The 13668-nt window shown below is 43.9% G+C and overlaps 1 protein-coding gene across 2 annotated transcripts in view; it reads right to left on the bottom strand.

Moving 5' to 3' along the window:
* Positions 1-13668, bottom strand: part of LOC124721594 (IDLSRF-like peptide) — a 220561-nt gene that overhangs the window by 25049 nt on the left and 181844 nt on the right. The gene's annotated exons all lie outside the window — the stretch shown is intronic.

The raw sequence follows: 13668 nt of genomic DNA, 5'->3' as shown, positions 1-13668 counted from the left end.
TCACGCCTGTCGCGACACGACTGGAGGCGGGCTGCACGATGTTGGGGCGTGAGCGGAAGACGGCCTAACGGTGTGCGGGACAGTAGCCCAGCTTCATGGAGACGGTTGCGAATGGTCCTCGCCGATACCCCAGGAGCAACAGTGTCCCTAATTTGCTGGAAAGTGGCGGTGCGGTCCCCTACGGCACTGCGTAGGATCCTATGGTCTGGGCGTGCATCCGTGCGTCGCTGCGGTCCGGTCCCAGGTCGACGGGCACGTGCACCTTCCGCCGACCACTGGCGACAACATCGATGTACTGTGGAGACCTCACGCCCCACGTGTTGAGCAATTCGGCGGTACGTCCACCCGGCCTCCCGCATGCCCACTATACGCCCTCGCTCAAAGTCCGTCAACTGCACATACGGTTCACGTCCACGCTGTCGCGGCATGTTACCAGTGTTAAAGACTGCGATGGAGCTCCGTATGCCACGGCAAACTGGCTGACACTGACGGCGGCGGTGCACAAATGCTGCGCAGCTAGCGCCATTCGACGGCCAACACCGCGGTTCCTGGTGTGTCCGCTGTGCCGTGCGTGTGATCATTGCTTGTACAGCCCTCTCGCAGTGTCCGGAGCAAGTATGGTGGGTCTGACACACCGGTGTCAATGTGTTCTTTTTTCCATTTCCAGGAGTGTACATTCAGAGGAGAAAATGTATAGGTTAGTGTTACAGAAAATTTAGAAAATTGTGGAGCTGCAGGTGCTTCACTAAACCAAAATTTAAGACGATACAAGTGAACCCTCAGTGCAGATACCGTAAATGTAAAACAGTATTTGCACTGCTCTATAAAAATTTATTTTATCTCACCATTCTAAGATAGAAAGTAATGTTTTCTGATACATTTAAAACAGACGAGAACGCTAGACATGATTGCAGCAATGGACCTTGAAGTATACGTGTGTTTTTTTAAAATTATTTTTATAACTCTTAACTGGCATGGTCATCCTATATACTCATCATTTTGACCATGTCATTTTCCAGTTCTGTACAGTAGAAAGGAATTGGTTATTCTTGATAATATCGCCTATGTATCCCGGAACTGACATCTAAACATTTAGTTCGACTGTATCTAAGCAAGTAATAGGTTTACAAAGTATTGCTGCTTTTGTTGACAAGTATGATGATTTATTTTGTTTTTTTCTTAAATTAAAAGTTTATTACGAAGAGAGAGAAGATAAGATAAGGTAGAAGAGGTTTGAGTGAGTGCTTCCATGAAAAGATATGCTCGTCACATTTTTAAAATATAAAAACTACCCCAGAATTAAACAGAAAAATGTCGTCATTGTGTATCTGAGTTTATAGCGTGACAGGCCCATCTCCTGCCCTGTGTCAGGTTTTATAGCTGACGCGCGGGGACTGTGAAATGCTTTCCTTACGAAGAACACCATTTCCTGCCATTTCTCAGCACGGATATTGCGGGTTGCGCGACTTAATTGCTATGTGCACAACAGCGCTTCGGCGTAACGAGCGGACTGTCGCCAGGCCTTTGTGCTTCGAAGAACAGTCCAAACAGAGCCGCTGACGTGTGCACAGGAAATGTTAACTGAAAAAGCCACTACCCGATTCCTTGCCAACAGGAGGTACAAAGCCTTCCGTTTTCAGCCATCCCACACATGCCATCCTCGTTTGGACGGATTAAACCGCATAAAAGAGGGTGTACCTCACTAACAGTTCTGCTTTCAGTAAATTGTGGTCTGTGCCGTAATTAATGTGTCGCTACCGCACTTCACGCTATATATGCACTTTACGTCAGTTACCTCCCACGATGATGCGTATTAACATTCCAGCAGTGATCTTTCGTTGATTACCGACTGCCGCACGCAAACAACGCGTAATAACTAAGATTAAGCTCCCGAAAAACCTCACATTTTCATCTAACTTCGATTTGAAAATTCTCTGTTAAAAATTGAAGTTCACATACTCTTCATTTTATTTACTCCACTTTTGGTTCAGACCCAGGGAGTACAAGGTGCGTGAGAAAAGTAACGAGATCAAAGTTTTTCTTTTATTTTTTTTCAAATAATAATATTCTTCCTTTCTAAGTAGTTCCCTCAGGAGAGTCGTTGTTCCCAGTCTTGGTAGCAGTGCTGTAAGGCTTCAACTCGTAAGTCCTTTAACATGTCTTTCGCATGCATTTGAATGTTCTCCAGGGGCCAAAAACGATGTCCTTTCAAGACTTTCTCAATTTCGGGAGAAGAAAAAAGTCGGAGGGATTCAGATCAGTTAAATACGGTGGGGGCGGGGAGGAAATGAGGGGTTGGGGGACTGTGGAACGGGGCTGTGGAACAATTTACACGCCTTTTGAGATCATGGGGCGTTACCATGTTGCAGGTTCCACTTCTTTGCAGTGTCCGCTCTCACTCGATTCACGTTGCACGATACCCCTACTGTCAAAAGTCATGTTTTGAAATTGACCTTCTCCCGGAGCGAGCTTCATCTTCAACGAATTCTCGGCCTTCCAGAAATGATCTGCACCAGCGAAAAACTTGTGCTCCTGATACGGAATGTTCACCAAAGACTTGCTTCAACGTTTCAAAGATCACACTCACAGATATTCCAAGCTTAACACATAATTTGATGGCATAATGTTGCTCCAAATTCGTCTGTTCCATTTTCGTAACACAGAACAAAAACAAATCTTCACTGATGGCGCTCTCAAAAATCACGTGATGGCCATACGGAGCGGAAACTCTGACTGAGCGGCAGGAAGGAATGAACATACTGATCTACACAACTAGAATAACACAGTGTTTCCAGATCGCTCGCAGTGTCCGATCTCACTCGATTCACCTTGCTCGGTATCACTACTGTTAAATGACAAGTTTTGAAGTTGACCTTCTCCTTGAGCTAGCTTCATCTTCAACGTATTCTCGGCCTTACAAAAATGATCCGTGCAGCGAACAACTTGTTCTCCTGATAAGGTATGTTTCCCCTAGGCTTGCTTCAAATTTTCGAAGATCACACCCATTACTTTACTCACACACCTCATAAGTCTTATAAATGGCAGTTTAAAAAGATATACCAAGATAGTGGTGCAATGATTAAGAAACAGAAATCACGTAAGGATGTAATGAACCTCCAGTTCCTGCCAGAACATCAAAATTTAAGTTTTAACGTAATTCGTTATTCAACTTACAGATTTGTTCCTTTGAATAAGTAACGACCTATTTATTTCCCAGATATTATCTTGTTCTGCTAGGGACCTCTCATCAATGAGTTCGATGTCTACATGATTTAAAACCTCAAAATTCGTTCCTCTCTAATTGTAACCGCCTTTCTAGCAGTGTATATCATCCGTTTCACCTCGGAGACTACAGTCTGTCTTTATGGTGTGGACTCCAGAGGACATCTGAAACTTTGGATAATCTATGACCACGACTGTTCGCTGATACTAGTCTCAGAAAGGTCTTAAACTTCGACAGTATCAAAAATTTATGCAGTAATATTTACACTGAAGCACCAGACAAAGTGGTATAGGCATGAGTTATATAAACAGGTGGAGTAAGGCGTTACGGTCGGCAACGGCTATGTAAGACAACAAGTCTCTGGCGCAGTTGTTAAATTACTGCTGCTTCAATAATACGTTATCAAGATTTAAGTGAGTTGGAAGTGCACAAGCGATGGGACACAGCATCTCCGAGGTAACGATGAAGTGGGGTTTTCCTGTACGATCATTGCAAGGAATCCAGTAAAAAAGCAAATTTCCAACATCGCTGCGGACGGGAAAAAGATCCTTGAAGAACGGGACAAAGACGACTGAAGGGAATCGTTCAACGTGACGAAAGTGCAACCCTTCCGCAAATTGCTGCAGATTTCTATGCTGGGCCATCAAAAAGTTTCAGCATGCGAACTATTCAACGAATCATCATCGATAATGGCTTTCGGAGCCGAAGGCCCGCTGGTGCACCCTTGATGACTGCACGAAACAAAGCTTTACGCCTCATCTGCCCTCGTCAACCCCGACGTTGGCCTGTTGATGAATGGAAACATGTTGCCTGGTCGGATGAGTCTCGTTTCAAATTGTACCGAGCGGATGGACGCGTAAGTGTATGGAGACAACCTAACTAATCCATTGACCATCCATGTCAGCAGGGGACTGTCCAAGCTGGTGGAAGCTCTGTAATGGTGTGGAGCTTGTGCAGTTGCAGTGATAAGCGACTCCTGATACGTCTAGATAGACTCCGACAGGTGACACGTACGTAAGCATCTTGTCTGACCACCTGCATCCATTCATGTCCATTGTGCATTCCGACGGACCTGTGCAATTCCAACATGACAATGCGACACACCACACGTCTAGAATTGCTATCTAGTGGCTCCAGGAACATCTTCTGAGTTTAAACACTTCCGCTGCCCACCGAATTCCCCAGATATGGACATTATTGAGCATATCTGGGATGCTTTGCAACGTGCTCTCCAGAAGAGTTTTCCACTCCCTCGTACTATTGCTGATTTATGTACAACCCTGCAGGATTCATGGTGTCAGTTCCGTCTACCATATAAAATGCGTCAAGCTTTCAGAGGGAGTATTATTACGCAAAATCTAATCTCTGAATCTCTGTGCTAAACGAATGGCAGTTGGCAGACATACACGTGTAGGATGAGGGTCAATGTCCTCCAAAATTATGTTTCTCTGAAGTAGGGTGGTTGGCATAATATCAAAGATTCATTTTTCAACATGTTAAACGTCTGCGATCAATATAGTTTGCACGATGTTAAACGAAGTAGACGGCGGTGGTGACTTTCTAAATCGAGCTGTTCATGATTCATCTTCTGTTGTGAAGACGAGCCTAGACTGAACGACTTTGGAGACCAAGTTTCGCATTCGTGTGGTCTGGTGAATCTTGAGCTGAAGAATTCAGCAATATCTCATTGCCTTTTACCGTACCCAAATCAGCATCCTACTCTGGGACTTTCAGGAAATCGCAATATGGTGCAGGAAGGTAACACATGTAACTTACTCGAATATTTCCCACAGATTCCACCAGGGGCTTCCTTAACCATTAAATCATTAATAAAAATATTAAATCTGTGTATTGTAATGTTGTAAATTAATACGGAATGAGTTTAATCGAGATGCTGAAATTCATTTTAGCAAACAGTTTTTATATCTCATAACGGGTTATTATAAATAGTAAGAACAATGCGCTATTGAATTCATCGGTTTACAAATCAACAAATTAAAATGAGTTATAGTTTAAAGAAACAGGTCGGTAGCACAGCTGTCATTCCTCGATACTTTTTAGTGTTCAGCCAGTGGTGTTATAAATACATATGATACGCAAGGGCTGTTTTGAGACGCAAATGGGGGTACCTTCTTGCAGGTCATTGTAGTAGCGACTTGAGTAATGAAGGGAAGACGCAGAAAACTTGATAAAATTGTGATTAGGCCATTGCTGGTTGCTTATAAAAACACCCTTGTAGACAAATACCAATTGGGCTTCCTTAAACAGTCTAGCTCAATATCTGCTTCAATGAAGGTAACAGACGACCTGAAGCTAGACATAGACAAATAAGAGACAAACTATGATGTGTATTCTAGATTTTAACTACGCATCTGAACCTGTATACTTCGATATTTTACTTGACAAAATGAACAACCTAAATTTGATTCCGAGAGCAGTGTAATGATTTCGTTCGTCTCTGACATTCGCAGACATCGTCGCTTCGCGTCATCACAGCTGTTACACTGTATATCATCTCCTGTTATACCTATGTAATTAAACCATCCAAAACCGAAGCATTCCTAGTTGACCATTAGCCTGAAATTTTGGGTATCTCCAACCTTTTTAATGGTAAATGGGACGAATCTAAATCACCCTTCCTCAGCAAAGAGACTAGTAGTAGTAACAGACGAAAAATTAAAATGAGATGAGCACATGCCTACGGTTTACGAGAAAACGTCAGCAACTCTCCGTCCCCCGCAAAAATGTAAAGAGTAATTACTTTCGATCTGAAAAAAACGTTGTACAAGCACTTTTACTTCTGTGATTACAGAGACGCTATGTGGCGTCGAATGTAATAAGACCTGCCCGGCAAGGGGCCTCCCGGTCAAAGACGCCAAACGCTCATTTCCATTTCCAAAGTGTACCGTCCCTTATACCACTCTTCGACATTAACGCTCTTGTTCGAACAACACAGCAGAAACACTTGATCCCAACAGAAAAAACACTTCATCTGTTAGCTGCCTTCTCGAAGGTCTTCGTAGCAGCAGGAATCCGACTCTGTTCAAAAAATGGTTCAAATGGCTCTCAGCACTATGGGACTTAACTTCTGAGGTCGTCAGGCACCTATAACTTAGAACTACTTAAACCTAACTAACCTAGGGACATCACACACATCTATGCCCGAGGCAGGTTTCGAACCTGCGACCGTAGCGGTCTTGCGGTTCCAGACTGCAGCGCCTTTAAACGCACGGCCACTTCGGCCGGCCCGCTCACCATATTTATTACCCAGTATCGACACACAGGACGATCAAAAATCTATGCTTGGAGCGGTTAATGACAAGAATTATCATTCAGTACACACCCTCAACGAGTATTTTCCGAAGTTTCGTAAGTGTGGTGCCACGTTGTGCCCTCAAAGTGATATGCAAGTCAAGAATGGGCGGGTGGCATCTGCATAGAACGTCCCACAATAATATTCCACATATGATCTATGAAATTCGGGGTAGGTAGGTAATTTAATTCATGCTGAATGCCCATTTGTACTTTCTCTGAATCGCCGCTGGTTCAATGGGAACAAGAGTCGTCGCACACTGGAATTACTACAGATCCTGCTGCAACACCGAAAAGCCACCACTACCTTGGTTCATTGCCATTCTCCTGTGGCAGACACAGCTACAAAAATAGGAGGTGTCTTGTACTGATGATGATAATCACCTAGTAAATGACACCAAGTCCACCACACTCATTACGTTTCAGTATATTTTTACACGATAACGTGATACTCATTCTCTTCACATCAGTGTGACATCGTTCGCGTGCAGGGGATTTGTTAGTGGTCTTAAGCAGCTTGAAATAGCCTTGACTAAGGCCAAGCAGTTAGAAACTGCTGTGAATGGGTGTATCGTGAGGCCAACCGAGATTTGTGTACCAGACATACCAAAGGTTCCCTCAAGTACTATCCGCTGTTGTGGACACTGTCTCGTCTACAGGATGTACGGGAGCTATTACCTATCGTACACTTGACTGTGAGTGGCGTGAGTGTCAATGGTAGGTCTAAGCTCCCTGCACACGGCAAACAGGAACAACGGAGACGTCAATGTGTACACCCATGCCCCTAAACAACACGTTCGACGAGCTATATCCCACGGAAACTGAAACTAAGCCAATGACCCACTTCATCTGTTGGGAACGTTCTGAGTGTCATGTAAATGGGACGAAAAGGCATATGCCAGCTTTAATGTGTGGCAAAGAATGGTACCCTTTAGGTGAATTGGAAGCAAGGGATGGAAAGGAACACCATATGTACTGAGTTTGTAATCCTGGTGTCCTCGTTCAATGGAGTGAAGAGACTATTTCAGAAGCAACTAAGACAACAGGGTGTATCCAACTGCATATTATGGCGCCAGTTAGGACAAGTGATGCCTGTCGTCTGGGCTCCGACCTCATACTTGGGTCGTTCCAGTGAATGGCAGATATGTTTGAGAACCTCAGCCTTTCTCACAGAGCTTCAACAAAGCTCACAATTTGCAGCATTGTTTCCACAAGTGATCGTGGCCTCCTGGATCTGAGTCGCATGGAGAGCTTCAGAAAGATACTCCGAATGTTCTGTAACAAGCTAGGCTGTGACTTCCTAGACATACACAATAGGGCTGAGAACTGTACAGTGACTCTAAATGGGTCAGGTATGCACTACACTTCATAGCAGGTAATTGATTGTGTGTCGGGTGCACACAAGTACTTTTTGGATCAGACAACATCTAACACAACAAACTTTTCCAGGACCGGCAGTTGGCAAGACGAATGCCTCGGCAGCCACGCGAATGTGCAAACAAAGAAAGAGGCGTGATGGAATTAATAATCAATTAATCAGACGATGTATTCAGGACCCTTCAATCCATTCGTAATCTCCCTAACAATTTTAACGAAATTTCCGAGAGAAAACAAATTTAATGACAATGACTCCCAACATACTGTGGAACCAAAATCTGGAAACACATTTAGGCTGCCGTCATTTGGAGCGGAAGAGATAATCTACTCAAAATTGCAGCAACTCTTAAAAACCAACAAAGTTTTAAACGGATGTTCTACTTTCTTGTATGGTCACAGGGATGCAGTGAGGACCACCTTTCCAGCTGTTGGAACTAAGACAGAATAGGAAACCTCTATCGGAAAAAGACGTTATCAGCACCTATGTCAGCGTAGGCAGGCTTTGACCCATGCACTTTTGAAGTTGAAATCTGACAGGAGTGTGACACCAGCTAAGCCTTTTAAGATTTGTCTGTCACCTCGTCCTGCCCATTCAGTTTGAGCTTCAAGACGGACCTGCAGCTGCAACTTCGTCGCTGTCATGGAAGTGTCTTGCAGTCATTTTGAACAGTATACTGTAACGGCGCTCAAGTTCGCACGACGTTCCGTCCATTCGTCAGATTCATGTATCTCGTGCTACGGCCGCAAACCATTGGCGCCTGCGTGAAGATACAGTTCATCAGAATCGTCACATCTGGCACACTGATCTGCGCCCACGTTTCAGCACACTTCCACCCTCCCTCCCGCTCCCCTCGTCCCCCCCCCCCCCCCCATCCACCCCTAGTAGTTCAGTGCACGTACCTATGGTTTCAATACAAGTGCTCTCTGTAGTTTAGCATTATGTAATGTCAGTAAAGGCTGCCCTTGGCTAAATATTATGTTTTCCTAAATTATGATTACTGTATATACTAAGGATAATTTTTGGACCTGTATACGACGAAAATAACATTGAATGGAGAATAAGAAAGGCCGGCCGGAGTGGCCGCGCCGTTCTAGGCGCTACAGTCTGGAGCCGAGTGACCGCTACGGTCGCAGGTTCGAATCTTGCCTCGGCCATGGATGTGTATGATGTCCTTAGGTTAGTTAGGTTTAATTAGTTCTAAGTTCTAGGCGACTGATGACCTCATAAGTTAAGCCGCATAGTGCTCAGAGCCATTTGAACCATTTTGAGAGTAAGAAGAAATGAAGAATTAAGAGGACTGTACAAACACCGTAACATCGTCGAAGTTCTCAAGAGTAGAAGGTTGAATTGGGCAGGCCATATAGCAAGAATGACAGAGATTAGACTACCTAGAATGGCATTCAGCAGAACAGTAGATGGAACGAGAGGAAGAGGGAGACCCAGAATCAGATGGTGGGATAACATTCGGGAGGACACAACTAGGATGAACAGCAACAGCAATTGGACAAACAGCGCATTGGACAGGCAGAAGTGGAAGAGGCTCATAGAGCAGGCGTATGGTCGATAAGGCCCTTGCCACATGTAAAGTAAAATGTAAAAGTAAGAATATGGTAATATTTTTGCTGTACCTTATTTCTTTGTTATTAGAGTTGTGATATCCTCCCACCTTTCCAACCTTTCCAACAAATGAGGGACCTCCTGCAAGAAGGAACGCACCCAAACCTTACATGGTTGGAACTGGATAGGTAAACAATTAAAATTGTCGCAGCAGGTTAAAATTTACTGCACACGAAGATGGGAGAAAACGCCTTTCATTTTCATCGTCTGGGTTTGTAAGAGCTGTGAGAGACAGTGAGGTGAGGTAGCTACAGACTCTCCATCCAGTACAGATAATGGTAGCTGCAGTAAACCGGAAGTATCAATGTAACATCCATATAAAACGCTAGCGTTTATTTCCCACAGCATTCGCAACAATGTGCCAAAGTTTGAAGCATTGCAAAAAAATAATGAACCCCTCATCTGACCACTAAAATCACCCTCTGATGTAACTGAAAACTTACGAGATAACCTGAGTTTTCTGGTACATAACTGCCCCAGTCACACCTTAATTATCGTGATGATGAGGCCCCAACCTCGAGGAGCGTAGGGGACGATAAGGGAGACCCGCACCGCCGACTAGGCAAGGTCCTAGAGAAGGTGGTTTGCCATTGCTTTCCTCCGACCGTAATGGGGACTTAATCATCAGATGAGACTTTAACCATTCACCAACAGTCAATTAGGATAATTAGAGTTTTACTCGTAGTGAGTGTGATAAGCCACCCTGTGAAACAATACTAAATGCGAAGCGAAGAAATTCTGGTCTTATTATTACACAGCAGTTTATGTTCAGACTGTCATCTAACTTATTTTATATTGTAATATGCATATCCCAGTAGACTATAGTCGATTCTTTAATTCTGTATGAAAACTGTAGACAACATTCACTGCAGCCAATGATTGCACAGCTAATTGCTAGTGCTTCTCCTTCGTTTTGTTATGGTGATGGGGACGTGTTATTTTCTATAGCGTTGGGAGCTTTCTTTAGCTGGCTCCTGACAGGTAAGGTAACAAAGGGGGACGAGAGTGTCATAAAACTGTTTGTCACTGAAAACAGTCCTCTAACAGTTAAATAACAGGAAGTCACGTTGTCGCATCTCCACAATGCAGGGATAGGAGGATAGCCCGTTTTCCATAAAACTCTGTTGTGCTAAATAATAAAAGGAATCGTTTTTAGCGAAATCAAGATCTGAAACCCAGGTAAAGCACCCATAACTTGAGACTGTGGGACTGGAAGTTGCCCATGGCTGTGCCAGAAAAGAATGTTCGTTTAAATCTGAGTAACAGTGGCCATGATTGGCTCACAATAATTATTTTGGTAGAAGATGTATTATCCCATATGTGTCTGCGTGCAAGACTTTTGGTTGGTCAGTATTGGAAACCTCTAATGTAATGGGAGAGATTCTCTGCCTGGCACCATTGTTGGTTAACAATGACAGTATCCGTGAGAGTAGGAACTTGTGAAATTTGTTTCTTAAACTGATTATTGGTCGAATCTCGCAAGGTCTGCTGCAGTTGGCTGGCAAGATACAGCTACGTTCTAGGGAACAAAGTGTGAACAGACTTACTGCCAACAGATCGATGAGCACTGCTGCCTCAGGTGGATCGTCGAAAATACACTTCAATTTAGGCAGCTGCAGAGACAGATGTCTCCGACTTAGAGCATAGCACAGAGGCCGGGTTGGGCTCGGAATTTCCAGCCACCGCTGCAACCATCTTCCACTCTCATTCCGTCTAAGAGTGGTAAGCATGTGCTGGCAATGCAGCCACCGAGCTAAGGGGGACGTAAAGCTATTTAATTTACATTTAGGTTTAATTGTGCAGCTTTAACATTCACAGTCTGCTAGTTGCATCCTTCATGCTCTTTCATGAAATTAATGGTGTTTGTTCTTTTACAGGATTATTTGTTCAAACGACTAAATATTTTTTGTCACTGGCCTTATCTGCACTATACACTGCAGGAAAAAAAAAACAAGTAGTACACACCATTAGAGGTTTCCATTCATTCGAGATGTATTGCTGCAGCAGTGCATATGGAGTACATGAAATGAATACATTTACATATCAGCGGTACAAGCGGTTCTGAGCTTCCAGGTATCAACACATGCTGAAACACCCATACTAGTATTTGGTGTAGCCTCCATTGGTGGCGATGGAGGCGCTGACTCTGGCATCCAGTTTATCAAACAGATTACGAATATTGTGCTGGGATACGTTATGCCATGCCTGCTCAACCTGTTCACGTAGTTCGGTAAGAGTTGTTGCCTGATGAGCCGCACTAGTCAAATCTGTCACAACCCGCATGGCCAATGACGTCACTGCACTTCTTGCAGGGCACATTCAGCTAGTTCACGGACAGTGTGTGAGTGAACATTATCCTTTTGGAAAACACATCACCTTTCTGTTGCGCGGACATCAAAAGAACGGGTATAACAATATTTTGCATGTAGCGAACGCTGGTTATCGTCACCTCCAGAAACACGAAAGGTGAAAGAGAATTGTAGATTATCATACGCTAGACATTAAGGCCACGGATGAGGCCAGTGTGTCTTGCACGGATGCACTCTACGAGTCTGCACTCAACACGTCTACATCGCATGCGCAGACGATCATCACTTGCGTCCACACAGAATCTGTTTTCATTGCTGAAGAGCATGGCGTACCATTTCATCTTCCAAGTTATCCTCTGATTGCACAAGTCCAGCCGTGAGCTTCGACGCTGTGACGCGAGTGAAAGACAGGCTAGAGGTGTGCGTGCCTGTAGTCACACTGCTAACAACCAGTTGACAGCAGTTCGTGTTGACACGCCTGGGCTCACAAGTACTCTCATCTGTTTTGAAGTAGCCGTACGTTCTGCCGCTGCTGCCCTTACAATACAAAGAGCCGGAGCCTGGCGGGCGTCTGTGCAGTCTGGACGTCCTGAACATCGTCTTTGGGTGCGAGAATGTTTACGTGACAACTGCTCAGCATCGTTGTACATCTGACACAGCACGTCCAACTTGTGTGGCAGTTCTCCGAAAGGGCCATCCCGCACTCGGAAGACCACAGTTTGGCCCTTCGTAGATATGGATGAAGGTGTATAAGAGTTCCGAAAATCTCTCATTTCAGTCAACTGCGATTCATCTACCTCTTGTTGTTCCCAGTCTGTTATGATGAATGTGCATACCTAACTAATACAATTTTACGTATTCCCTTTTCAGTTCGTCCACTTTTCACTCCCCTCAAACACGAACCACATCCGGTTCCACATGAAATACTAGTACGTCATATACATACACTCCGCCAAAATACTTCTAGGAGACCTCACTGATACCATTCCCACATCATGGGAAAAATCCACATTACCAGTATTTCATTGTTACTTTCATTTTTTGGCTAGATTATATTTCATATTAGCTATTATTTGGAAACAACAATGAAAGAGCAGTCTAGTTGCTAGCAGTTCACCAAAGAAACTAAACTGAAAAGTACTGACTATAAAAACAAACACAAGCGTCCATTATTAGGTGGATACATGGTCGTTCCTCTCAGTCGTCTATAAGAGGAGAGCAGTTTCAATAAAGAGAAAAAGTACTATATTGCAGTGCCTGTGTTATTCTGATTACGATGCAAAGTTCCTTTGGATACGCATGTCCAAAGGAACTTTGCATCGTAATCACAATAACACAGGCATTGCAATATCGTATTTATATGCTGATACCAGGCAAGCGACTTTAAATGCAACGTCTGACCTGTACGGGAATATGTATAAAGGATGTACGAGTACAGGTCGTAGACGCACGGTTAACGACATGTGGAAGTTGGTCTGGCCGTGAGTCATGCACAGATAGCCAAATGGTAAAGCGACAGTTCGCGATAAGTGGAAAATACGGGTTTGGGTCCCGGTCGGGCACAAATTTTCATTGTCCTCATTCCATTCTACAGCTGATCGTAGTCCTTATGCGCAATCGCGAATTCATTTGATGTATTTAAGAATAGCTGTCGACTCTACAAAGTATACATTAAATCTATCAATGTCGGCCTCAAATTTACATAAGTGTCTGAAAATAATAATACTATATTAACTTCTATAGAATTTCTAGAGTGGTCATTTGTAATAACATGAATTGCTGCAGGGAGACTATGCATTTGCAACAGTTGCTGGAGTTGTTAATTCCTC

The sequence above is a fragment of the Schistocerca piceifrons genome, chromosome X, assembly GCF_021461385.2.
Source record: "Schistocerca piceifrons isolate TAMUIC-IGC-003096 chromosome X, iqSchPice1.1, whole genome shotgun sequence".
Classification (NCBI taxonomy): Eukaryota; Metazoa; Arthropoda; class Insecta; order Orthoptera; family Acrididae; genus Schistocerca; species Schistocerca piceifrons.
Note: the sequence above shows the minus strand (reverse complement) of the source record. Positions and strands in the feature narration are given on the sequence as shown.